Source organism: Cryptomeria japonica, chromosome 7, assembly GCF_030272615.1.
Source record: "Cryptomeria japonica chromosome 7, Sugi_1.0, whole genome shotgun sequence".
NCBI lineage: Eukaryota > Viridiplantae > Streptophyta > Pinopsida > Cupressales > Cupressaceae > Cryptomeria > Cryptomeria japonica.
The window spans coordinates 11,543,817-11,569,468 of record NC_081411.1 but is presented as its reverse complement, the minus strand read 5'-3'; positions in this window follow the sequence as shown (position 1 = coordinate 11,569,468).

The window sequence follows — 25,652 nt, the reverse complement described above, 5'->3', positions numbered from 1 at the left end:
ATCCCCCATGTCTTGACCTCTTCCAAAACGATGAGGCCATCATTGACTTTTTGGAATTAAGGGATAACCTACCAAGCGGGGATCACAAAGCTGGATTCGCCATCGAACTTAATAGCGCAGCATACTTTGGGGCGGATGCCAAACCTTTCAGCTGCAAAAATATAACAATAAAACATGGATCTTCCAGTGAAAACCACATTGTGGCACTGTTTGATCTGACAAAAGTAAAAAGAAAGAGTGTATCCAATGGTGAAAACCTCTCTGAGGCACCTGAGGATGAAGGGTTTGACATTCTCCTTGCTAATGCACAACAGGAACGATCAACAATTCTCATCGAGGAAACCAAAGAATACAATGTGGGGACTCCTGACAATCCTCATCTCATACATCTGGCTTCTCTTCTCACTCTAGAGGAACAGCCTAAATTTATAGAGTTCTTTCAACAGCGTCAAATCAACTTTGCATGGTCATATGCAGACATGCCTAGGCTTGATCCTGATTTAGTCATGCATCACCTCACCGTAGCAAAAGGAGCCAAACCTGTCAAGCAGAAGCTTCGTAAGATGCATCCCCAGATTGCAGTGCTAGTCAAAACAGAACTCAAGAAACTCCTAGATGTTGGTTTCATTAGACCAATTGATTATGCAGAATGGATCTCCAATATTGTGCCTGTCGGCAAACCAAAAGGGGGCATCCACATTTGTTCTGACTTCAGAGATCTGAATAAGGCATGTCCTAAGGATGACTTCCCCCTTCCAAATATCGACATCATAGTGGATCTGACAGCAGGACATGCCATGCTTTCACTCATGGATGGCTTTTCAGGATACAATCAAATAAAGATCGCACCAGAGGACCAACATAAGACAGCCTTCACATATCCATGGGGCACGTATTGCTGGAATGTAATGCCTTTCGGTCTAAAGAATGCAGGAGCGACCTATCAAAGAGCAATGACCACCATCTTCCATGACATGATGCATACTATGATGGAAGATTATGTGGATGACTTACTAGCAAAATCACTCACTAGAGAAGGTCATTTGGACATATTAGAGAGAATCTTTGATAGACTGGAACAATATCATATTCGACTCAACCCAAAGAAATGTGTCTTTGGAGTAACCTCCGGGAAGCTTCTAGGATACATTGTCTCAAGCAAAGGTATTGAGGTCGACCCAGCAAAGGTAAAAGCAATCATGGACATGCCACCACCAAAGAATATCAGTCAGTTAAGGACATTACAAGGATGGCTTCAATCCATCTGAAGATTCATTGCACAATTGGCTGATAAGTGTCACCCATTCACACACCTGCTACACAAGAACATCCGCTTTCAGTGGGATGCCCAATGCCAGCAAGCATTTCAGACACTTAAAGACTATCTCATGAAACCACCATTGCTGATCCCACCAGATCCAAGTAGACCGTTGTTACTCTATATCTCAACAACAAGTACAGCATTGGGTGTACTACTGGCACAACATAATGCAGAAGGAAAAGAGTGTGTTGTTTACTACATCTCTCGCACACTGGTGGGCTATGAACTCAATTACATGCCTATTGAGCGAGCTTGCCTAGCAGTAATCTTAGCAGCCACTAAACTGAGGCACTATCTGTTAACACACAAAGTACAACTCATTGCAAAGATTGATCCACTCAAGTATTTACTCAGCAAAGCAGCATTGACAGGTCGCTTAGCCAAATGGGTGATGATTCTAAGTGAATTTGACATCGAGTATGTAGACCGTAAAGCTATCAAAGGTCAAGTTATTGCAGATCAGTTGGCTGATGCACCACTCATAGGCAATCATCCTCTCATTTCCAATTTTCCAGATGAAGAGATATTCATGATCACAACAGCACAACCATGGAAACTATATTTTGATGGTTCATACACTAGGCACGGCTCGGGGGCAGGCATTCTATTTATCACACCTCAGGGTGATAGCATCCCGAAGTCTTACAGGCTCACATTTCCATATACAAACAACATAACAGAGTATGAGGCCTTGATCACAGGACTCAGGTTAGCCGTACAATGGAGATTACAGGCACTACAAGTATATGGCGATTCCCAACTAGTCATTCGACAAGCAACAGATGAATATCAGACCAAAGATGATAAACTCATGCCATATAAGCAAATGGTGGACAATCTAAAGGCATCATTTACTACTATCACTTTTGAGCAGATACCAAGAGATTAGAATCAAGCTGCTGACGCTATGGCTACCATCGCATCTCTCTTAGATCTTCCACAGAATTCAATACGCTACGAGTTCTTGGTAGAACAGCTTTGGATTCCCGCTTATGATATCCCTGAATCCAAAATGATATGTCGCCTTGTCGGTTCTGAATCCCCATGGTATGGTGAATTCTACACCTATCTCCGCGATCACACCCTTCCTCCCAACCAATCGAATAACCAACGTAAAACCTTCATTCGCCAAACTGCTTGATATACCATTATTGCTGAAACCTTATACTGCCGCAGTCTTGATGGTACTCTCCTTCGATGTCTGGAACAAGGTGAGATAACAAAGGCTTTGGAAGAGGTGCATGAAGGAATTTGTGGGACTCACTCAAGTGGTCTGTCACTAGCCAAGAAACTCATGCGAGCTGGATACTATTGGCCATCTATGGAAAAAGATTCCTACTACTTTGTCAGAAAATGCAAGAAATGTCAAGTTCATGGCGACCTGATACATGCACCAGCCCAAGAACTGCAACCAATCACGACACCATGGCCTTTCTGTCAATGGGGTCTTCACCTTGTGGGTAAGATTCATCCATCTTCATCTAATGGCCACAAATTCATTATTACCGCCATCGAATATTTCACAAAGTGGATCGAAGCTGTTCCACTTACCCAAGTCACCGGCAAGCAGATCACCTCATTCATCCTCAACTACATCATCTGCCGGTATGGTGTACCCATGTCCATCATCACAGATAACGGTCTTCCTTTCAAAAATCAGGATGTCTGCAAACTTTGTGAGAAATTTCATATCCAACACTGCTTTTCCACTCCCTATTACCCACAAGGCAATGGTCAGGCCGAAGCATCCAATAAAAACATATTGAGGATCCTAAAGAAGATAGTCAATGATGTCGGTCGTGACTGGCATGTTCAACTAAATCCGGCACTATGGGCATATCGAACTAGCATTCGAACCCCTACAGGTGCAACTCCTTATTCATTGGTCTATGGTGCAGAAGCTATCTTATCTATTGAGGTTGAGATACCATCATTACGGGTTTCCTTGCATAATCGGATAGATGATGAAGCATACAGAGTATCCCATCTTCAGGACTTGGAGTTACTAGATGAGAAGCAACAAGCTGCATACAACCATCTCAAAGCCTATCAGCAGCGCATGAGAAGAAGCTACAATCACCGAGTTAGACCTCGTACATTTGAGGTAGGTGATCTTGTTCTATGAGAGAATCCTCGCAACCAACCAAACCGAGAACATCAGGGCAAGTTTGAATCAAACTGGCTGGGCCCATATGTTGTCACTGCTGTGTTCAGGTCCGGGGCATATCAATTGGCTACATCAGAAGGAGAACCGCTTACAGATCCAATCAACAGCATGCACCTCAAACGGTTTTATACCTAAGCTGTACAGAGCATCAGGCTCCCCTACATACCAAAAAATACCAAAAACATTCAGAAAAATGTCCTGAAGAAAATACAAAAAACATTCAAAAAAAGTAAAGAAAAATCATGCATCCAAATGGTGAACAACCACTCCGGTGGCACCTTGGGTAAGTACGGTGGTGAAAACCTGGCAAATAGGCACCACTCGTAAAGGCTATGGCTCCATTGTCTTTTAGACTTGTTGCGATCACATCTACTTCATACATACATCCATCCATCTGAAAACCATGGCTTGTTATTTCTCTGCAATTATGATAAATACTTCATGCGTCTAAGCAACCCGCTTTTGCATAGTCATGTCTAAAACTGGGGGCAATGCCCTTAACCTATTGATGGAAGTGGATTCTACATTGTATTATGATTCATTAAAGTTCTTCATTTAAAACTATCTCACAAAATCCAAAAAACATTCAAAACACTTCAAAAAACCAAAAAATTCAAAAACAATACAAAATCCAAAAAACATCAAAAAACATCAAAAATAAAACAAAAACATGGCAACACATTGTACATACTCATCCGCACAGATACCAAACAAACATTGTGATATACTCCACAAAATGACCACTTATCAATCGACCACACAATCAACATCAACACTCAAAACTATCTTCAACAAGGATGCATCCTTCCTTACCAAAACAAAGACAAGATGACATTTTCTTTGACAAGAAAATTTTGTTTATGCTATCAAATACTTGGTTGATTTATGGTCTAGTAATTTATATCAAGTTCCTACAGCATTGTTTGTGTATCTTCGACACATTATTCCGATGAAGTTCTGGGGCATGTACTAATGGTGTCTACGTGGGAAGTTCACTAAGTTACGTGATCATAGGCAAAAATACAGTCATAGATCACTACGGCTTGCTGACTACAACGTATACCTCGACCATATGAGCATGAACCATTACCAAGGATCCTTGTTCTTTATTCTTTATGTATATACTGTTTGTTTGCAGGTACAATGTTTTTTCTTTGGTTCCTCCTACCTCATCCAAACTGGATAAAGGTTTTATCTCTTATTAGGGTATGCACTTGTCTCAAGATATGATCAGCCTAAGATCAAGGAGGACGATCCAAGTCATGCATGAAAGGAGATAATCCTTGTCTTTTCTGCAAGCAATACTCAAGTCAACTTGATCCATTATATCAAGTTGCTTGTATTAACTTGCTATATCAAAATCCATGTAAGAAATACTCTGGTCATCTTGAATCTTTATGTCAAGTTGCTTGTATTTTCTTACAATATTTTAAAGCTCAATGATGAAAAATAAAGCACCATGGATCGTCACTCCATCTCATCTGTATATATTGCATTTCGTTGCATTCCATCCATCCATACATTCATAAATAGCTGCATATCATTCATACATAGTAATGACAATGGATACTCTATTTTCCTCTTCTTCCATAGGAATGTAATAGGTCCTCCATTTCTTCTATTTAACATCAAATCCCCCCTCACCCTCCCTATCTTGATCATCAACATCATCCTAATCCCTTCATCGCTTCCCATCCTCACTCATCCACAAAATTAAGCCAGTTACTCTGTCTACACGGATACATCGACTCCCACACACCTAGACTATCAACAGATACTCTGATCAAGTATCTCTGGGTCTCAACAGATAATCGATTATGGTAATCCTAGACTACATCAGGCATTTATCATAATGACCTAGTCTCAACGGGGTTGCCATGATTCCCCACAACCATCCATCACACGCACACACTATCAATTGATCAACCAATCAAACACAATCCAACGACCAATTACATCAATTGTCTACGTCTCAACGAGTATTTTGCTTCATATACCTTGACTTCATCGGGCAATTACATCAATTGTCTAAGTCACATCAGGTCACTTTGATTCACTTACTCAGACTTTATCATGTCCAAGCGACCAACTGACATCAACTGTCACACTTTGACTTGACCGGGGCAATTAAACCGATTGCACCAGATTGTCCAACCAATTTTGATCAATTGTATAGCATCAATCCAAACCCCACATTACATCTGTTATGTATCTCTTGCATGACCTCAAGGTACTCACTGGCTTGTTGTTTCTCCGTATTCACTCTATTTTTCTTCCATTCTTTCACTATTGTTTCTAATTTCTTCTATTCTACCTCCCCTCCACTTCTCGTTCTTTTTCGAGAGATCGCCCGATTTTTCAAAACTTTTCGGCCTATCTCTCGAGGGGGCATACCACCCATTAAATTTACATTTTATGGGGCATTTCTTCACACCTATTTTTCTTTCTTTGAAACGACGCGATAAAACCGCACCGTCTCAAAGAGGGGCAAATGTAGTCACATAAATCTGTCCACTTAATTAAATGAATACTTAGTATTTATTTGATTATTTAACCATTAATTAATAATTAATTAAATTAATATTTAATTAATTCATCTTAACCCTCTTCTCCTATTAATTAAATAAATTATTCAATTTATTTGATTTAATTCACTTAACAAAATATGTCCACTTAATTAAATAAATAAATCATATTTATTTAATTAAATATTCTCTCACATTTAAATATATTTATTTAAATCCCCCAAAATCTCACCTCTCACATTTAAATAAATAAATCATTTATTTAAATCACCTTTATCCTCCACCCACTTGTATTTTCCTACAAATGCAAGTTGCACATTTAAATAAATTAACATTTATTTAAATCACCTTTATCCTCTACCCACTTGTATTTTCCTACAAATGCAAGTTGCACAATTATTTTAAATAAATAATTTATTTAAATCACCTTTATCCTCCACCCACTTGTATTTTCCTACAAATGCAAGTTGCACAATTATTTTAAATAAATAATTTATTTAAATCACCTTTATCCTCCACCCACTTGTATTTTCCTTCAAATGCAAGTTGCACAATTATTTTAAATAAATAATTTATTTAAACCACATTTATCCTCCACCCACTTGTATTTTCCTACAAAAGCAAGTTGCACAACTATTTTAAATAAATTATTTATTTAAAATCCTATTTATCCTCACCCACTTGAAACCTTTAATGGTTTTCCTTAAAGTCTTCAAACTTAATGGCTTTAAAGTCTTCAAACTTGATGGCTTCCTTCTATAGTCTTCTTAAGCCTTTAATGGTTTCCCTTAAAGTCTTCAAACTTAATGGCTTGCCTTAAAGTCTTCTTAAGACTTTAATGGTTTTTCCTTAAAGTCTTCAAGCCTTTAATGGTTTCCCTCAAAGTCTTCAAGCATTTTAATGCTTTATCTTCCTTTTTTTCATTTAAATAAATTAATATTTATTTGAATATTTATCCAAATGAAAATTACACCATTTAATTGAAATAAATGATTTTATTTTAATTGAAAATACCAAAATTCCTCTCACTTGCATTTTCCTACAAAATCCACTTGCATGCCTAAACCCCTTCTAGATTCTTTTAAACCTTTCCTAATTAACCTAATCCATCCCCTAAATATTGTCACATTCCTAAGCAAATTGGAGTCACTTTTCGAAGACTCCAAAGTCTTTGCAAAACAATTAATGATTGGTGTGTTCAACAAATTAACCTCTAAAGTCTTCCAAACCACTTATGGCTCTTACATGACCATTAATGGTTAATTCCACTTGCACCCATGGTTAAGGACTTTGACCCCTAACTTAACCCTCATGTAACCCATGTGTCTCTTCAAAGCATTTATTTATTTGACTAGGGTAACCATCATGTCCCCTCAAGCATTTAATGCTCCTTATCTCTCCCCTCAAGCCTCCTCATGGTGACACTTGTCAACATGGGATTGGGTTGAAAGTCTCACATGGATTGAATATCTTTCAATCCTAACCCTTGTTAAGATTACTCAATCTTAACCCTTCATTTCCCCATTTCTTCTATAAATAGAACCCTTCTCCTCAAGCAAAAGAGAAGCATTAGAGTATTGTTGTTATACTGGCATTAGCATAGAGCTTTCTCATAGCATCACTATCTACACTTGCATAGCATTTTGCTTATCATATTCAACTATCTTGAATCTCCATATGGCATCTATGGCTAGTGCTAAAAGCTGAGAGCTACACTCATTTGGGACTTGGAGAGGAGAGGAACAAGGGAGGAGAAACCATGAGCATCTTGATTAGCTATTTTATTCTATGTTTATATGCTTTCTATTTCATGCTTAATATCTCTCTTGATATGCCTGTTTAGGATAATCTTTTGTTGCTAACACTAATGTTTGTTTCTTGTGCTCTTGTGTGTGTTGCCATCAAACAGATTTTCTAATCCTTTTTGCAGAGCATCAATACCATCTGAAATGGTCATGTCCCCTGATCTGCAACCTATGTATGCATTAGCTGTAGCAAGCCAAGGTCTTCCCAAAATGATTGGATATCCCCCCAATGTTGCCTTAGGAGAGAGTATTATAAAATCAGCCAGGTATTCCCAAGAATCTAATGTGACAACAATATCTTCAACCATCCCTTCAAGTCGGACAGTAGAGCTATTAACAAGTTGTGGGACCGTTGGGGTAGATCTAAGACTATCAATGTTGATTTGCTTCATGACATCCTTAGTCATCACATTTATGGCTGCTCCTAAGTCTATCAAGGCATTTTTAATTTGATTTCGATTAATAACTATCTTCACAATAGGACTACCTGGGTCATAATATTTAGGGACAACAATTTTTCCTAACATAATATCAACCAATTATCCTACTACATGCACTGTTTTTGTGTCCTTTTTCTTTCGCCCAGGTTTCTTCAGACATGCCTCTTTAATAGATTTTCCATATATGGGAATATCCTTAATAACTTGAAACAGTGAAATCTTTACACATATTTTTTAACTGATCAATAAGATCAAAAGCTATGTCATCCTGCTGCCTAAACACTTCTACCTGTAATCTTTGAGGAAACGGGAGAGTTCTTACATGTGTTCCTGGACTCTCAGACTGATGAACCTGCTCAGGGTTACCAGGTTGATCAGGTGTAGTGTCATATGCAATCTTTTGAGATGGTAATTATGTTATGACTAAAGGAGATGGAGTAGGCAGAGTTGTCCCTGACCGTAAGTGAATTAATTTATATTGAGAGAATATGCAGGATATCGATTAGGATCAGTTGAAAAACTTGTTGTTGTTGTTGGGGTTTGTTATTTAGATTTGGCATAGGTTGTGTTGGCAGTTGGGTTGTCTTGGGTGGAGTAGCATTAGGAGTTGGTGGCATTAAGACCGACTGACAGGGTGGCCATGTCATCAGGAATTTATAAATATTCATCAAATGCACAACCCAATCACCCATTGTTTTATGTAATTAATTATATCTATGTGAAGATTTCTTCAATAGAGTCCACGTTTTCCACATGGTAAATTTAATTTTTTTGCCTACACTCTTCGAGGTTGCCTTAATAGACGGCCATAATTCACCAATAGCCATATAAAAATTTATTTGCTAGGAGGACCCAATTTGCCTAGCATTTTGCGGATGTGTGTCTCCATTCACCCCAATGTTTGCCAGCTCTATTATATTTGCCAATTAACTGGTTAGGCCATAATCGCTTCAGAAATTACATAAAATGTGTTATAGTTAAGCGTAATTTGCCAAATATTTGTATGTCATATAAGATTCCCGTCTAATTTGCCAAATAAGGATTTGTATAAATACATTCAAAGATCAAATCTATCTCTACACAATTTGGTCGATTTTGGGATCTCAATTTGGATCAATAGAAAAGTTTCAGACTAGGAACAACCATTGTTGTTGACTGCATTGGCGACTGCTAGTTACCTATTAGGTGAGTGATCATATTTTTCAAGTGTTATAATATTATTTGAAATTCATCTCTATATGTTTGCACTGTTGAGTTTATTCTTATTCAGTGGGGACCCGTCAGTGCCAGTGGTCACCCAGGAGACCTCAAACATCTAGATTGTAGGTCGTAGGACCAATGAATCATATAGTCTAGTCTATTTACTATTATTACTTCTTCAGCAACTTGATATTTTTTTACAGCCTTTATTTCATTGGAGATGTCAAACAGGAAGAAGGGTGGGAATCCTGAATGTGGGGAAGGCCAAGAGAGGCCAACAAAATGCAGAACGTTATCTTCGTACTTTGGCGTTGGCAAAGATCGTGATGAAAATCGGGAAGGTACATCATCACAAGTACAAGTACAAGATTCACAACCTTCACCTCATATTGAAGAAGGTGGAGAACCTGAAATCTGAGATCACGATGAACTTGAAGAAGATTTTCTGGTAGATACCCAGGTTAGCTAGAATGATATAATCAACTTGGGTGATAATGCCATAGATGATAATGCATGAAAGGGGAAAAGAAAAGCCATATCAAAAATTGATCAACCAAAATAAAAAAAGGATTGAGAGTGGGATATCCATTCATTGAACCAGTGGAGAATCCAATTGAAGGCGAGCCTCCAATACAATGCAGGTGTAAGATTTGCAATTGGAAACATAAGAAGGAAAAGAGGTTGCAGCTAAAAATTGACACCATAGAAAAGCATATGGGTAAAATTTATGAAAAAAATGATAGATGGAGTTGAAAAATCAATGATAAGATGGAAAACAAAGAAGGAATGTAAGCATACAAGGAATGCCAAAGAATTTTATTTTCATGAGAAAATACAGATGAAGTCTATTGAAGTTAAAGGTTCTATTGAAGCTATTCTTGGAAAAGAAATACAAATAGAACACTTGGGAAAAATTGTTCAGTTAAGTGTTGTTTTTAATATTTTGAGCAGAGGGTGTGCTATGACAGACTACCCATCAATGAGTGGTTTATTACACTTTTTGAAAATTTCTAACTATCCTAATAGTCACTAGTCAGTAAACAGTGGATGGGAATGGACAAGTTGTCTTGTTGAGGTTGAAAAGGAAGATGTAAAGGAAAAAGAAAGAGAGTCAAACTTTATTGCATTGTCTTTAGACAAAGTTATGGCATTAGATAATACTCTGTGGGTATGCATGAATTTTTATATTGTACAAAATCATGCCCACCAACCTCATCTACTATTTGTTGCTAAAATGAAAGATAGTGCGATAGTGGAAAATTTATTTCAACCAATAAAGAGTTGTTTAATTGAATGTGGAGGTATGGATGACATGATGATTGCCATAAAGTTGGTGTGTGTTGGAGCTGATGGAGCTTTAGTAATGAAAGGTCACAGGAACGGTCTTTGCACAAAGATGGTGTCACATAGGTCCTCTTGTTTATACTCCTCGTGAAGGGTAGAGCCACTTCTAGTAGGAAGGTGTGTCAAACACCGTTTCTCTACGGTTGGAGGAGTAGCACCCGAACGATGCTCTCCTTCCTACAGTTGACTAGTCGAGGCTTGTGAGACAATACAGTACTTTCCTAACCGATATATCTAGTAAATTTTATTTATGCCATGTTTTGTATCATGATTTTCAATGCAATGAAAAGAAAAAAGATTTCCTTCTTCAGACAGAAATGTTAAAGTATTTTATTTGAAAATATATTTATATTAAAAAAAATGGTTGTGTTTTTACTGCGGATATGAAATATACCTTATATAAAAGTATTTATTTCCTAAAAATTTACATTTCAGATTGTTTCAGTGTCTTCCTTCGTTTGTCATAAGTCCACCTACATATGGGCTCTTTTTGGATTTCCATTATAGTTGCTTGAATTAGAAGGTATAACTCATAGCTAAGAATGTAGGAAAACATCATACAAATAGAATAGATGCAAAGAGGACTCTTCATGAAATAAAGCTTTTAGGCCATATGGACCATTCAAATATTGTTGCTTATGGAGACAACATTCGACCACCTCAAAAGGAGAATGTTTATATTGTTGCTTATGGAAACAGATCGTCATCGGTACTTCTCATACCAGTCATTGAGACGGCTCAAATATATACATTCAGCAATGGCTTTGCCACTAATTTGGCCATGTCTTTTAAGATGGAGTATTTATTATTTTGGGATTCTTGTTCAATTGGTTGTCTTGTTACCGAGTTGTAATAGAAAGGAAATAAAGAGAAGCTAAAACTCTCCACAGAGGATGGAACCTTCTGAAAAAAAAATGGCATTCCAAGTGGCTAGAATTAAAGTCACCGAGTTTGTTGTATATGGAGAAACACTAAATAGATACTTCCAATATGTTCTTGGTCATTTCCTAGCAACACTCTAGTACCTGTTTTTGTTCCCAAAAACGTAAACCTTCTTTGCGCTTCAACTTTTATAGCTTAATATTGCATCGTATCAAAGAACCCATAACAAAGGAGGATTTCTTAATGAGTTTGGATCGTATGTCAGAACATGTTTCTTAAAAAAATTACAAATCTAAATCAATTTATTAGTTTTTATGAATTGATTTATAACATTTTTGTGATTTACAAGTTGTTATCCTAAATTGGCCCAACAAGCAAGAGACTTCAACTGATGATGGATCATGGATTTCAATTTTATTAAAAATATGAAATAATTTTCATTAAAAGGAATTTGTTGGCATTTTTTACACATGTGATATAGGGTAGAGACACTTGGCAGGATTGTGGGAAAGGTTGGTTACCTGCATCATGCGGAAAGGAATTGAAGGACAACCTAAATGTGAATTAATTCAATTGGAGTTCGTAAATAGTTATCTAGGGATAAGCATGCAAGGTCAAGTTTTTTAGTTTAATCTCAAAAGCTATAGTTTATTTTAAGGCATGCAATTAGAAAGGACATATAGAGATAGAAAAACAAAATGTATGTTGATCTAGACTATATAAGAAAGATTGATCTTGTTTGTTGGTTTTGTTTATGAAATTATAGTAATAAAGTTTTCTAGAAATGTTAATAGTCTCTTTTCCATAGTGAAACTTATGTCATGAATGTGCATCCATGCATGTTGATATACAATTCCTATGCTTTCATGGTGAAAGATTCATTAGTTATGCCCGAATTGGGTGTTTTGATGATTTTTACAGTTCTAAGTTGTTTATTTTCCTTAGGAGGTTGCACTGACTTTATGATGTTGTGATGTCATCTAGTTACAGAAAATTTTGGTTTATTTCCAATTCAGTTAGTGTGTGTTATAAAACTAGCATAAGTTCAAATTTAGCATTCTCTTTCTACAATATTTTTCTATGTTGAATATTAATTATTTTGATAGTGTTTCTAGATTTAATGTTTATCTCACTTGAGATTGGAAAACACAATTTTAAGGTTTTGAATATTTAAAATTGCTTTATCATCACTAACCCTCTATTTACAATTTATAGAATTCAACCGCAATAGTCCCCTTGTGAAACTACAATAGTCCCTTTGTGAAATAGAAAAATAACGAACAACTATGTGAACTAAATTGTTGTGATCTAACAACCAAAACCTTGGGGTAGTCATTATTAGTTTGAAGACCTCATTTCCTTTTAAGAGAGAAGAAAATTTGTTTGAATTTGCATCTATGTTTGTGAGTGTGTTAAAAATGGTGTTCCACGGAAACGCGTTTCCCTCCTCCAGACCCAAGTCCCCCCGTCCCTGAAACTTTTTCCCTTTGTCCCCCCATCCCTGAAACCCATCCTCATGTCCCCCTATCGTCCCATCCCCAACAACCGTGGAACACTGGTTAAAACACATGTCAACATGCATGAAGGCTTTCATCACGTTGTCTAGGAATTTAGTTGTCTCCCTCATGAGGTTGACAGCTTGGAATCAATTTTGATTCACCATCAAGGCATTGCCTTGTGTGCCAAATAGATTATCAGATCTCTCCAGGGCAATGAATCTTGTAAAATTAGTGTTCATCGTTGCATTGGTACTAGTGTGCCTCATGGTCATCTAGCTTAGAAAGGCTTGGACCTAGGAATCCTTCTAACCATGAGGGAACCACTTTCCATTCAAGGCACTTTTATTATCATGATAATTTGGAAGGCTATGGAAGCCATCAAGCCTTGGCTTTGTTGGGTAGAAAATGTTTTTTCATAATGGTGTATCCATTAACCAATACTCCATTTAGTGGTCCCTATTTATCACCTCTCAATGTAGGTTGCTTTCTCAATTACCTTGGATTCATGCCTTGATGTTTTAAAACAAGGAATGAGAGTTTTACTAGATTTCATTCATCAAGCCACCAACAATTTTCTTCATAGGCCAAAATTCAAACTAAAATTTAGGCGTACTAATCAATATTAAGAAACTTATCAATTAGTTGTTGATAATAACCCTCCTTAGATGATTCACAAAGTTTGGGTTTGATTTTAAAAGCTTGGTGGAAGAATTGAAAGTTGTAATTAGACACTCCATTTTCAAATCACACACCCTGTATTTTGGTTCTTCCTAGTTTTTTTCACACTTACATATGGTGGATTAGCTCAACCTTCACTAGCAACTTTAGTCCTCTCAAGGGACCTAGCAAAAAGGACTTCAACATATTTGGTTTATCGTGTTGGAGCCAAAATTGGCTCTCTTTGTTTAGTGTTTGTTTTACCAAGGCCGTCCTTTGGAGTCCCGCCTTTCTTCCTAGGGCTTTCCTAGAATCCTCATTATCTTTTCAACGATTATCTTAAATCCCCTAAACATCTCTTTTGGTTATTTTTGAGCTTAGGAAGCAAGGAACTAGAATCACTATTTCTTTAGACATCTTTTGAACCTGCCCCTTTTCTTGGCACATGGTTTGAATTTGAGGTTGTTCTTGTCTCTCGCACAAATATATCTAGATTTGGCATGCTTTAAAGGTTGAAATACTTTTCTTTCATTGGAAAGATTTGGAAATGTAACTCTTTTTACTCACTATTGTATTGATAAGCATTTTTCCTTGTACATTAAGGTGATAATTTTCTCTAATGACTTCAAACAAATCCAAGCTAGCAAAGTTGGACTTGAAGTGGCCCATCTCCAAGAGCTATTGGACCAATGGGACAATGCCCCCTGAATTATTTCTTGGGTTCCTCTCAACCCCACCTCCCCTCAAGGGTGTCGATATGGGTGTATCCACTCAATTGGGTTAGATCTTGGAATTCATGGAGATTATGGTTTCCATTCTCATGGTCTCTTATTTCAAAATCCCAAGGATTCTATTGCCCATGAAGGATGGTCTCAACCCCTCATCTATCATTGCCCAAGGGAGACTTTAGTTGGTTAGACGTTGACAAATTCCCTTATTTAGAACTCACCATTTTTTTGGTCTATGCTCAACATCTTAAGGAGAATGAAGATGTTGTCCCTCTCTCTAGTCGGGAACTGATTGAAGATGCTAACTCTAGTCATGTTTGGGGAAGCCTGATGATCAAAAACCTCCTTTGCTTGGTGCAGGCTTAGTTATTAAAATTTGTTTGTGGGCCTAATTCGTGTTATTTGGTCCTTTCTATAGGTGTGTCATCTATCACCCTACTTTCTTGTGAATATAGTTTTATTTTTTATTTATTAATGTAATGTTTTATAAGAATCATTCATTAAAAATCAATCTAGATGATTGGCTCTTATATAAGTGCAATGGACATATGAATAAGATAAATGTATTAAAAAATGTGTATAAAATGATAAAATACTAGTAAAGTACATGAAAAAGGTCGCGGCTATTCTGGCTCCAAAACGGACCTTTCGTACAGCATGATAGCGACATGTTAGTCAATCGCAGCCGTTTATTGCAAAATTGACAGTATAAAACGTGCGACTAACACGTGTGTTAGTCAATCCATACTGTCGTTTTAGAACCAGAATAGATGCATCCCTTGAAAAAAGATACATGTATATATGACTAAAAAACTAATTTAAACACAAATTACATAAAATTACCTCTATTCACAATATACACAAACCTAAACCAGAAATGTACACTTGTCAATTTCATGATTAGCATTATACTATCTTTAATTGGACTACCTAATAAAGTAGACAAGTTGCAGAACGTGAAGCACAATAATGTGAGGGTCATATCAAGTGGAAGTCCATTAATGTGAGGGTCATATCAAGTGGGGCTCCATCCCCCTCAATTTGTGGCCTTAAAAAGCATCGAGTCATGTTTCTCTTTCAACCTCCTACAAGTGAAACAACAAGATCTTCCCAACAAATGACTCATACCCAATGTTCGTAAGCCAATTGAATCATATGAGCCACGTCTTGTATAGGACTGAACAGGTCCTAGCACCCTTTCGAAAGGATGACGCGACAGCCTTACAGCTCATTTTGACGTGGACATCAAAAACTTTAATGCTTTGCCACATGTCATTGCAGACGTCAGACACGACGATCTATGTTTCTCTCATGTTTACGTTCATATAAGCCACGTCTTGTATAGGACTGAAAAGGTCCTAGCACCCTTTCGAAAGGATGACGCGCCAGCCTTACAGCTCATTTTGACGTGGACATCAAAAACTTTAATGCTTTGCCACCTGTCATTGCAGACGTCAGACACGACGATCTATGTTTCTCTCATGTTTACGTCAATTCTTCATCCCTAAGGTGTCTTAGACGGCAAGTTGGACGTTAACTAACGCCAAAATCTACGTTGAAATTGAGTGGTGACTAGACTGCAAATTTTAGCAATGGCGGAGGACCATTGTGGCGTCTTCCGTTGCGTAGAGTAAATGATTCATGAACCACAATTATTAAAGACTATAAATGTAAGTAAAAGTTACAAATGACAACAATATTCTTTTGAATATTTAAAAAATAAATGGTGCTATGTTTCAAGTTCTTGTCAATAGTTTAGTTAGTTTAGAATAGCTAGAAAGATAAAAGTAGAGATGGGAATTGATATATGTAGATAGGTAGAGAGGGATAATAGAGATAGAGTGATATATAGAGGTAGAGAGAGATGCAAAGATAATGAGATAGAGATAAGAGAAGAGATTAAAGAAGAAATATGGAGGGATGGAGATAGAGGGGCAAAGAGATATAGATATAGGGGTTTAGGAAGAGGGAGAGGGGGAGAGAGTGATGGATTGATAGATAGAGGGTGTCATGCCAAGAGATAGAAGGGGAGAGAGGAAGATGAAGGTATAGAGGAAAAGGGAGAGAAATAGATAGAAGAGAAAGAGAGGGAGTGATATAGATTGCGGAGATATAGAGAAATAGAGGGGATATTATACACGGAGAGAGAGGAGGGAGTTGGAGAGATAGATAAAGATATAGGAAGTGATATATAGAGAGATAGTGAAAGGGATATATAGACAGAGAGAGATCTCATGAAAGATTAGAAGATAGAGATAGATGGGGCATGAGTCAAAGATAAATGAGGTGATATTATACTAAGAAATATTTAAATATAATATACTTTGTGCTATATTCAAACTATAATCATTTATTAAAAAACACAATCATTTAAACAAGCATAATCTACTCAATTTCAATATAAAATTTAGTAATGGTAAAAAAAAAAAGAAGTGAATTTAACATTTTACTCAAGATTACAAGTAATGGAACATATTAATTTTATAGAGATATACTGGAGAGTGGTCATATAACTGACTCTAGGCAAATAAATGGTCAAATCCAAATAGCTAAGAATTATATATAGATTATTAATAGTGTGTTTATGAGAGTGTATGAATGAGTATGATAAATTAACACATAAGGTGAATATATAGGGAATGTGGGCCCCATGACATTTTGAGTTTTTGTGTTATAGTGAGAGTATTTTACTTTGTTTGTTTATATATTTTAAGTGTGTATTAAAAATTCATGCCAAACACATCTTTATTGAAGATTGAGAAATTCAATGGTATTGGTTGTGAGCTTTGGAAACTTAAAATAGACTATTTCCTTGAAGATAGATTTTTTGGAAGGCTATTCCAAACAAAAAAGGACTAGAAAGCATGTCTTGATGATTGGAATAAACTAGATATAAATGAATGAGGAACCATTCGGTTAAGCATTTGTCTTTGAAGAGGCTACCGCACATCTCCAATGGAGAAGGACTAGTGGGATCTACCAAAGAGTCTGATAAATAATCTAGATTTGAAAAGAATATTATACTCATTAAAAATGAAATGATAAAACTCTATTGTAGAGCATTTGAACATGCATTTAATTTGATTATGAGTTCATAACAATCCATTGATGTTAAGCTTAATGAAGAGGATACTTGTATTTTACATGTATTTTACCACTTTTCTCTTTTCCTAAATCCTAGGAAAATCTAATCATTTTAATGATGGTCTAATGAAAGATCCAAGATTGGATACCCTTGTTGATCTACCTTTGTTACAAAGAAAACAAGGAGAAAATATATGGATGAGTCTGCAAAAGATACACTTCATATTTGAGGAAGGCCCAAGAATAAAGAAGGGTCTAAAGTGGACCATAAAAATTCTATCAATAGATCTAAGTCTTGAAGTTGCTCAAAAGCCCCAAAGAGCACCGTGAAGTGCTAGAATTATGGAAAATGGGGGCCTATTAAGGAAACTAAAAAGGTTTGGTTGGCCAAAATTTGAATTTGAATCTTAAAAAGGAAAGGATTGAGTTTACAACTACAAAGTCAATCTCACTACCACGTAAATGACCTTGGGGAAATCAATGGTAAAATCTAGGTAGCTAACAACTATATATAGATAATTGTATAGATAGATGCAAAAGATATGCGAATAATGTAATTGAACCATTTGTGTCTACAAACAAAGTAGGAGAGCGATCACATAACTGACTCTAGGTAAATCAATTGTCAAATCCAAATAGCTAAGAATTATATAGATATCATATATAGATAGGTCCGATAGATATATAAATAAGATAAATATATCAAATTATGTGTCAAAAAAATAAACTAAATATTAAATACATGAAAATACATATATATACTTAAAAAATGAACATAACTTACATAAAATTACAATTTTACCTATACAAACATTTTTTTATCCATAATCCATTTCACCATTGCACTTACATTGTCTCCTTGCACTACCCAAAATTAGTTGAAGAAGGTGAAGCCCATTAATATGAGGGTCATATCAAGTGGGGCTCTATCCTCCTGAACTTGTGCTTGGTTGGTCATTCACCAACTTGAACATTATTTAAAAACCATCAAATCGAGGTTTTTCTTTCAAATTCCTACTTAAAGTGAAGCAACAAAAGATCTTCCCAAAACATGACTGACACCTGATGGCTGTAGACCAATTGAATTATATGAGCCATGTGTTGTAAAGGAATAGCACCCTTTCGAGAGGAGGAGGTGATAGCTTTACAGCTCATTTTGACGTGGACTTAAAGACTTGCTAATCCTTTGCCACGTGTCATTGCAGACATCAGACACGACGATCTATGTCTGCATCAATTCTTCGTTTCTAAGGTGCCTTAGACGACGAGTTGGACAATAATTAAAGCTAAAATCTAGGTTGAAATTGAACGCTCACTAGACTGCAAATTTTAGCAATGGCGGAGGACCATTGTGACATCTTCCTTTGAGAAGAGTAATTGATTCATGAACCACAATTGTTAAAAGACCATAAATGTAAAAAGTGAATTAAAATGACATCAATATTTGATGGTTGAATATCAAAATTAAATAAGGGACTTGGGTTAAGAATCTATAATAAAGTAGTTAGTTTAGAATACGTAGAAAGATAAAGATATGGATGGGAACTGATATATAGAGATAGGTAGAGAGAGATGTAGCAATAGAAAGAGATGCAGAAATAATGAGATAGAAACAGGGGAAGAAATTAAAGAAGAAATATGGAGGGATGGAGATAGAGGAGCGAAGAGATATAGATATAAGGGTCTCAGAAGAGGGAGAGGGAGAGAGAGTGATGGATTGATAGATAGAGGGTGTCATGTCTAGAGATAGAGAGAGAGAGAGGTGGGGGGGGGGGGGGTGGGGGTGGTGTGTGATATATATAAAGAGAGGGGGTTGTTGGAGAGATAGATAAAGATATAGAAAGTGATATATAGAGAGAGGGATATATAGATATAGAGAGATCTCGTGAAAGATGGGAAGATAGAGATAGAGGGGGCAAGAGTGAGAGATAAAGGAGGCGATATTATACTAAGAAATATTTTAAATGTAACATATTTTGTATTATATTCAAACTATAATAATTCTCTAATATTATGATAGTTGAATATCAAAAAAGTAAGGGACGCAATGCATTAGGTCAATAGTGTAATTAGTTTAGAGTAGGTAGAAAGATAAAGATAGAGACATAAATTGATATATGGAGATAGGTAAAGAGAGATATATAGTAGTAGCTCCTAGAGAGAGATGTAGAGATAGAGATAGGGGAAGAGATTAAAGAAGAAATATGGAGGGATGGAGATAGAGGGGTGAAGATATATATATATATATATATATATATATATATATATATATATATATATATATATATATATATATATATATATATATATATATATATATATATATATATATATATATATATATATATATAGGGGTCTAGGAAGAGGGAGAGGGAGAGAGAGTGATGGATGGATAGATAGAGGGTGGTATGTCTAGAGGTAGAGGGGGAGAGAGGAAGATGGAGGTACAAAGAAAGAGGGAGAGAGGGAGTGATATATATTGCAGAGATATAGACAGATAGAGGGGGTGATATATAGAGAGAGAGGTTTGAGTTGGAGAGATAGATAAAGATATTGAAAATGAAATATAGAGAGTTAGCAAGAGGGATATTTAGATAGAGAGGAATCTTGTGAAAGATGAGAATATAGAGATAGAAAGGGCAAGAGTAAGAGATAAAGGAGGTGATATTATACTACGAAATATTTAAATGTAACATATTTTGTATTATATTCAAATTATAATCGTTTATTAAAAAACACAATCACTTAAGCAAGCATAATCTATTCAATTTAAATATTAAATTTTGTAATAGTAAAAAATTAATGTGAATTTTATATTTATTCAAGTGTGCAAGTAATGAAACATATTAATTTTATAGAGATATAGTGGAAGATAATTGAAATAAATATCTAAATTAAATATAAATTAAAAATTAAAATAGAATAAATTAAATGCAAACTTAGATCTAAATAATAATTTAAAAATTAATAACATATATTAAATTTATTAATTTAATTAACAATTAAATAAAAAGATGAAATTAATTCTTTAATTAATTAAAATTAAAATATTAAGAAAATACATACTTAAAAAATATAATTAATATACTATATAAGAAAGATAAACTCAATATTAAAAATAGAAAAATATTATAAAGAATAAACTATATTTTAAAAAGTAAAATCTTAACTCAAATAAAATATTAAAAATAAAGATAAATTATATAAAATTTGTTAGTTAAAAATAAAATGAAATATTTTAAAAAGGTTAAAAAAAAAATTTGATTTTGATTATGTCATTTTTTTTCATATTATAGATGGTGAAATTGTCATGTTTATTAAGTAAAAGATTATTAAAGTTGATTTTTTTAAAACTAGATATGTTAAAGAAAATTTTAAAATAAAAATACTGATAATGAATAAGTTTTAAAATATTATAATAATAATAATGAATATTTTAATGTTATTGTAACTGATAAAAACAATTAAATTATAAGAGCTTCCATTAGAATGGATAGTGTGTTTATGAGAGTGTATGAATAAATATGATAAATTAGTACATAAGGTGAATATATAGGGAATATGGGTCCCACAACATTTTGAGCTTTTGTGTTATAGTGAGAGTCTTTTATTTTGCTTGTTTATATATTTTAAGTGTGTATTAAAAATTCATGTCAAGCACATCTCTATTGAAGATTGACAAATTCAATGGTATTAGTTGTGAGCTTTGGAAACTTAAAAAAGAGGATTTCCTTGAAGAGAGATTTTTTGGAGAGCTATTCCAAACAAAGATGGAGTAGAAAGCATGTCTTATGATGATTGGAAGAAAATAGCTAAAAAGAAACAAGGAACCATTTTGTTAAGCCTTACATACTCTATATTAGTAAATGCCTTTAAAGACGCTACCACACATCTCTAGTGGAGAAGGACTAGTGAGATCTACCAAAGAGTTTGATAAATAGTATAGTTTTGAAAAGAATAATATGCTCATTAAATATGAATTAATAAAACTCCATTGCAGAGTGTTTGAACGTGTATTTAATTTGATTACGAGTTCATAACATTTCATTGATGTTAGGCTTAATGAAGAGGATAATTGTATCTTACTACTTTTCTCTTTTCCTAAATCCTAGGAAAATCTAATCATTGTTATGATGGTTTAATGAAATATCCTAGATTTGATACCCTTGTTGATCTACCTTGCTCACAGAGGAAAAGGGAGAAAATATATGGATGGGGGTGCAAAAGATGCACTACATGTTTGATAAAGGCCCAATAATAAAGAAGGGTCTAAAGGGAACCATAAAAATTCTATCAAGAGATCTAAGTCTTGAGGTTCCTCAAAAACCCCAGAAGGAGCAGTGCGAAGTGCTAAAACTATCGAAAATGGGGGCATGTTAAGTAAAATAAAAGGGTTTAATTGATCAAAATTTGAATATGAATCTTAAAAAGGAAAGGGTTGAGTTTACAACTACAAGGTCAATCTTGCTAGCATGTAAATGACCCTAGGCAAACCAATGGTCAAATCCAGGTAGCTAACAACTATATATGGATAGTTGTATATATAGATGCAATAGATATTTGGACAATGTATGAAATATGTGTGTCTAAAAATAAGGTGGACAAACAACACATAATTGTCTCTAGACAAATCAATAGTCAAATCCAAGTAGCTAAGAGTTATCAAGAAATAGATGTATAGTAAATACAATATATTTATAGATAAGATAAATATATCAAATTATGTGTCCGAAAAGATAAACTAAAAATTAAATACATATATGTACTTAAAAAATGAACACAACTTTACAGATACCAACATTTTTTTATCCAAATCCATTTCAAACTTACTTGAACAACCCCAAATTAGTTGGACAAGGTGAAGCCCACTAATGTGAGAGTCATATCAAGTGGGGCTCTATTCCCCTCAACTTGTGCTTGGTCTGGTCATTCAACCAACTTGAACATTGTTTAAGAACCATCAAATCAAGTATTTCTTTCAAATTCCTACTTAAAGTGAAGCAACAAAAGAATACCTAATCTTTGTAAACCAATTGAATTATATGAGCCATGTGTTGTATAGGACTGAAAAGGGCCTCGCACCCTTTCGAAAGGAGGACGGGACAGCTTCACAGCTCATTTTGACGTCGACCTAGAAAACTTTAATGTTCTGACACGTGTCATTCTGTAATTCGGACACAAACGTTCTTCTTTCAAGGAAGGCGGCCCATAATTAGTGTCCTTTACAATTCACGTGCGTTAGGTATTTACTGTGTGCGCCGTTATTGTTTCCGTCTTGGCAGCTGTTTATCTGTTTTATTTGGATGCAAATTGCTCATTAAATATTAAATAATAATTAGCAATTGTACGGAAAAATGTAATGGCATGTCAATAGGTTTAATATGTCAATGTGTATATTATAATTAAAGTAGTTGTGAGCTGTTTTGGTTTGATTATAGTGTAATAATTAAAGTTGTGCAGTTATGATATATTATTTTATTATGTAATGTGGTATGAATGTGTGTACATTGGAAGTGGAAAATTTGTAAGAGGTTATATATTCTATTGTTAAAGTCATATTGATGGTAATTCATATCTGGTTTCTTAGATCAAAGTAAGAATATCTTCATTTTCAAAAAAGCATAAGAAAAAACATGTTTCTTGATAGTTGTTTTTATTCACTTTAATCTTTATATTCGAGAGAGAGAGAGAGATGTGGGGGGGGAGGGCGAGGGAGGAGAGACAACAGAGGAGAGACAACGAGAGCAATTAGGAGGAGGGGGCGAGTGGGGGAGATCTTGGGAAGTATCAATAAAGGGCTCAAGGAGAAGTTCTAGAGGTTAGAGAGAGAGAAGGTAATTAGGGGGAAGAGAGAATCAAAGAGAGTTGGGGGTAATCAAGGGGTAGGGGGAGAAGGGGGATGGAAGTATCATATCAACACACACACACACACACACACACACACACAGAGGTGTAATGTGGGAGGGATAGTGAGAGAGGTAGATGTGTAGACATAAGGAGAGTGTCCAAAAGGGAGAGAATAAGAGGGACAAAGGGAAACACAATTTATTTAATATAAAATAATTTTGATTACGAAACAAACAGGTTTTGAAGGGACCCAAAACCTTTTAACGAAGAACTAGTACAAAATGTTGCATAAAGAAATAATCATTTTAAAACAATAACCAAGAGGCGGCAAAAGACCAGCAAAAAACCACTAACCAGAAAAAAGACAACAAAGAGGTAGAACTAGTACAATTTTTTTTGGGCCTTTGTGGCGTCAGCTTCCAGTTGTGTCATGTTGAGAGCAATTTTCTTAAGTTCCTTAATTTCTTGGTTAGGAGACTTCTTCTTCAAGTTGGCTCTAGTTCTCTTGGAAGGCCCAACCGGTTCCTCTTGTTTCTTGTCTATGGTATCCACATCCAAAATAGCCCCTTCCCGATGGAGAATTTCAATTTTTCCTACCATGGTGTTTATGCTTTTACCAGAGTTCTTAACCACCTTATGACTGTAAGTAACAAGAGAGATTAGGTTCTCATTAACTTTCTAGAATTTGTCCTCCAATTGAATCAATCTACCTTCTTAATATTTCTTAAGTTTATCTTCCAAGATAGAGATTATATTGTCATAATCTTTCTTCAGATCACTCATTGTGCTCATTGTTTTCTGCATGGAATCAACAAATGATTTTTGTTGGTCCACAGTCCACTATTTTGCACCTTGATTATCCTGTTTGCTAGTGATTGCTCGAAGTTTGATATTAATACCCTTGATTTCATGGAATGCCCATTTAAACATCCTAAAAGTATCCATAGTTGAATCATGAGCAGTGGCCAGGATATCGCTAGGCTTCTCTCTATCCAAACTAAGAAAAGGGGAATTAGCATTGAGATCTTTTGGGAAGGGGGTTCTTGTTGGGATCCAAGAACAGTGAGAAGGTGGGGGGGGTGGGGGTGAATCAGTGTTCTACCGGAATGGAGAAATTTAACCTTATTAACACAACAACTTAGCAACTAGTAAACATAAAAGCATATAACAATAAGTAACAATACAACCACAAAGATGCGCACCATAACACCATAGATTTATACGTGGAAAACCTCAATGAGGAAAAACTACAGTGGGATTGGAGACCCACAATATCTATCCACTGATCCGATGAATAAATATTACAATAAGGGGCCTGCACATACAGGAAGGCCAACAACTTAGAGTGTACTGCTCATCACAAAAGGAGCCTCACTGACTACAGAAGAAATCCAGACTACAATCCAGAATGAAGATTGTATACACATAAAAATGGCTATGAGCAATTAAATAAATATTTTATATTTATTTAATAATTATTCTTCTATTGAATAGTTAATTTGAAAAGACTAATTTATTTAATTCATTTCATGTCCTTCTATTAATTAATTAATTGAAACATTTTATTAATCAATTCGTTATATCCTTTTCTTCTAATCAATTAATTAAATATATAATATTTAATTATTCCTCTATCTACTATCCTATAGTATGATTCATTAAATAATTTCTTAATTATTTAATCCCTTTTCCAACTCACCTTCCATCTCCACTTCATCACTTCTTCTTTGCCAACTCATCCATCATGTGGCTAAATTAATTCAACAAAATAAAATAAAATAAAATCATTTATTAGTCACTTATCTTCAACTTCCAAAATCAATGAAATATTGTGTACGTACATATATTTCCTAACTTTCTTCTATATTCTCTCCAACATCCCTATATCTTAGGAGGATTTGAGTCCACTTGTCCTCTCATTCCTACATCTTCTCCAACTATCCTATATCCTCTCAAGTCTTCAACTCAGTCAAGGTGAGATGAGTGACACTTGTCTTCTCCTTCCCCCTTTCTCTCAACCTTCAACTTCGTTCTCCTAGCCATCCAATTTGCAAGATTTGATCATGACCGTTGATCTCTTCCACCTAAGCTCATGCACTAAAAAATCTATAAAAAGAGGTCTCCTAAGACATTTTGAAACTAATAGACTAATA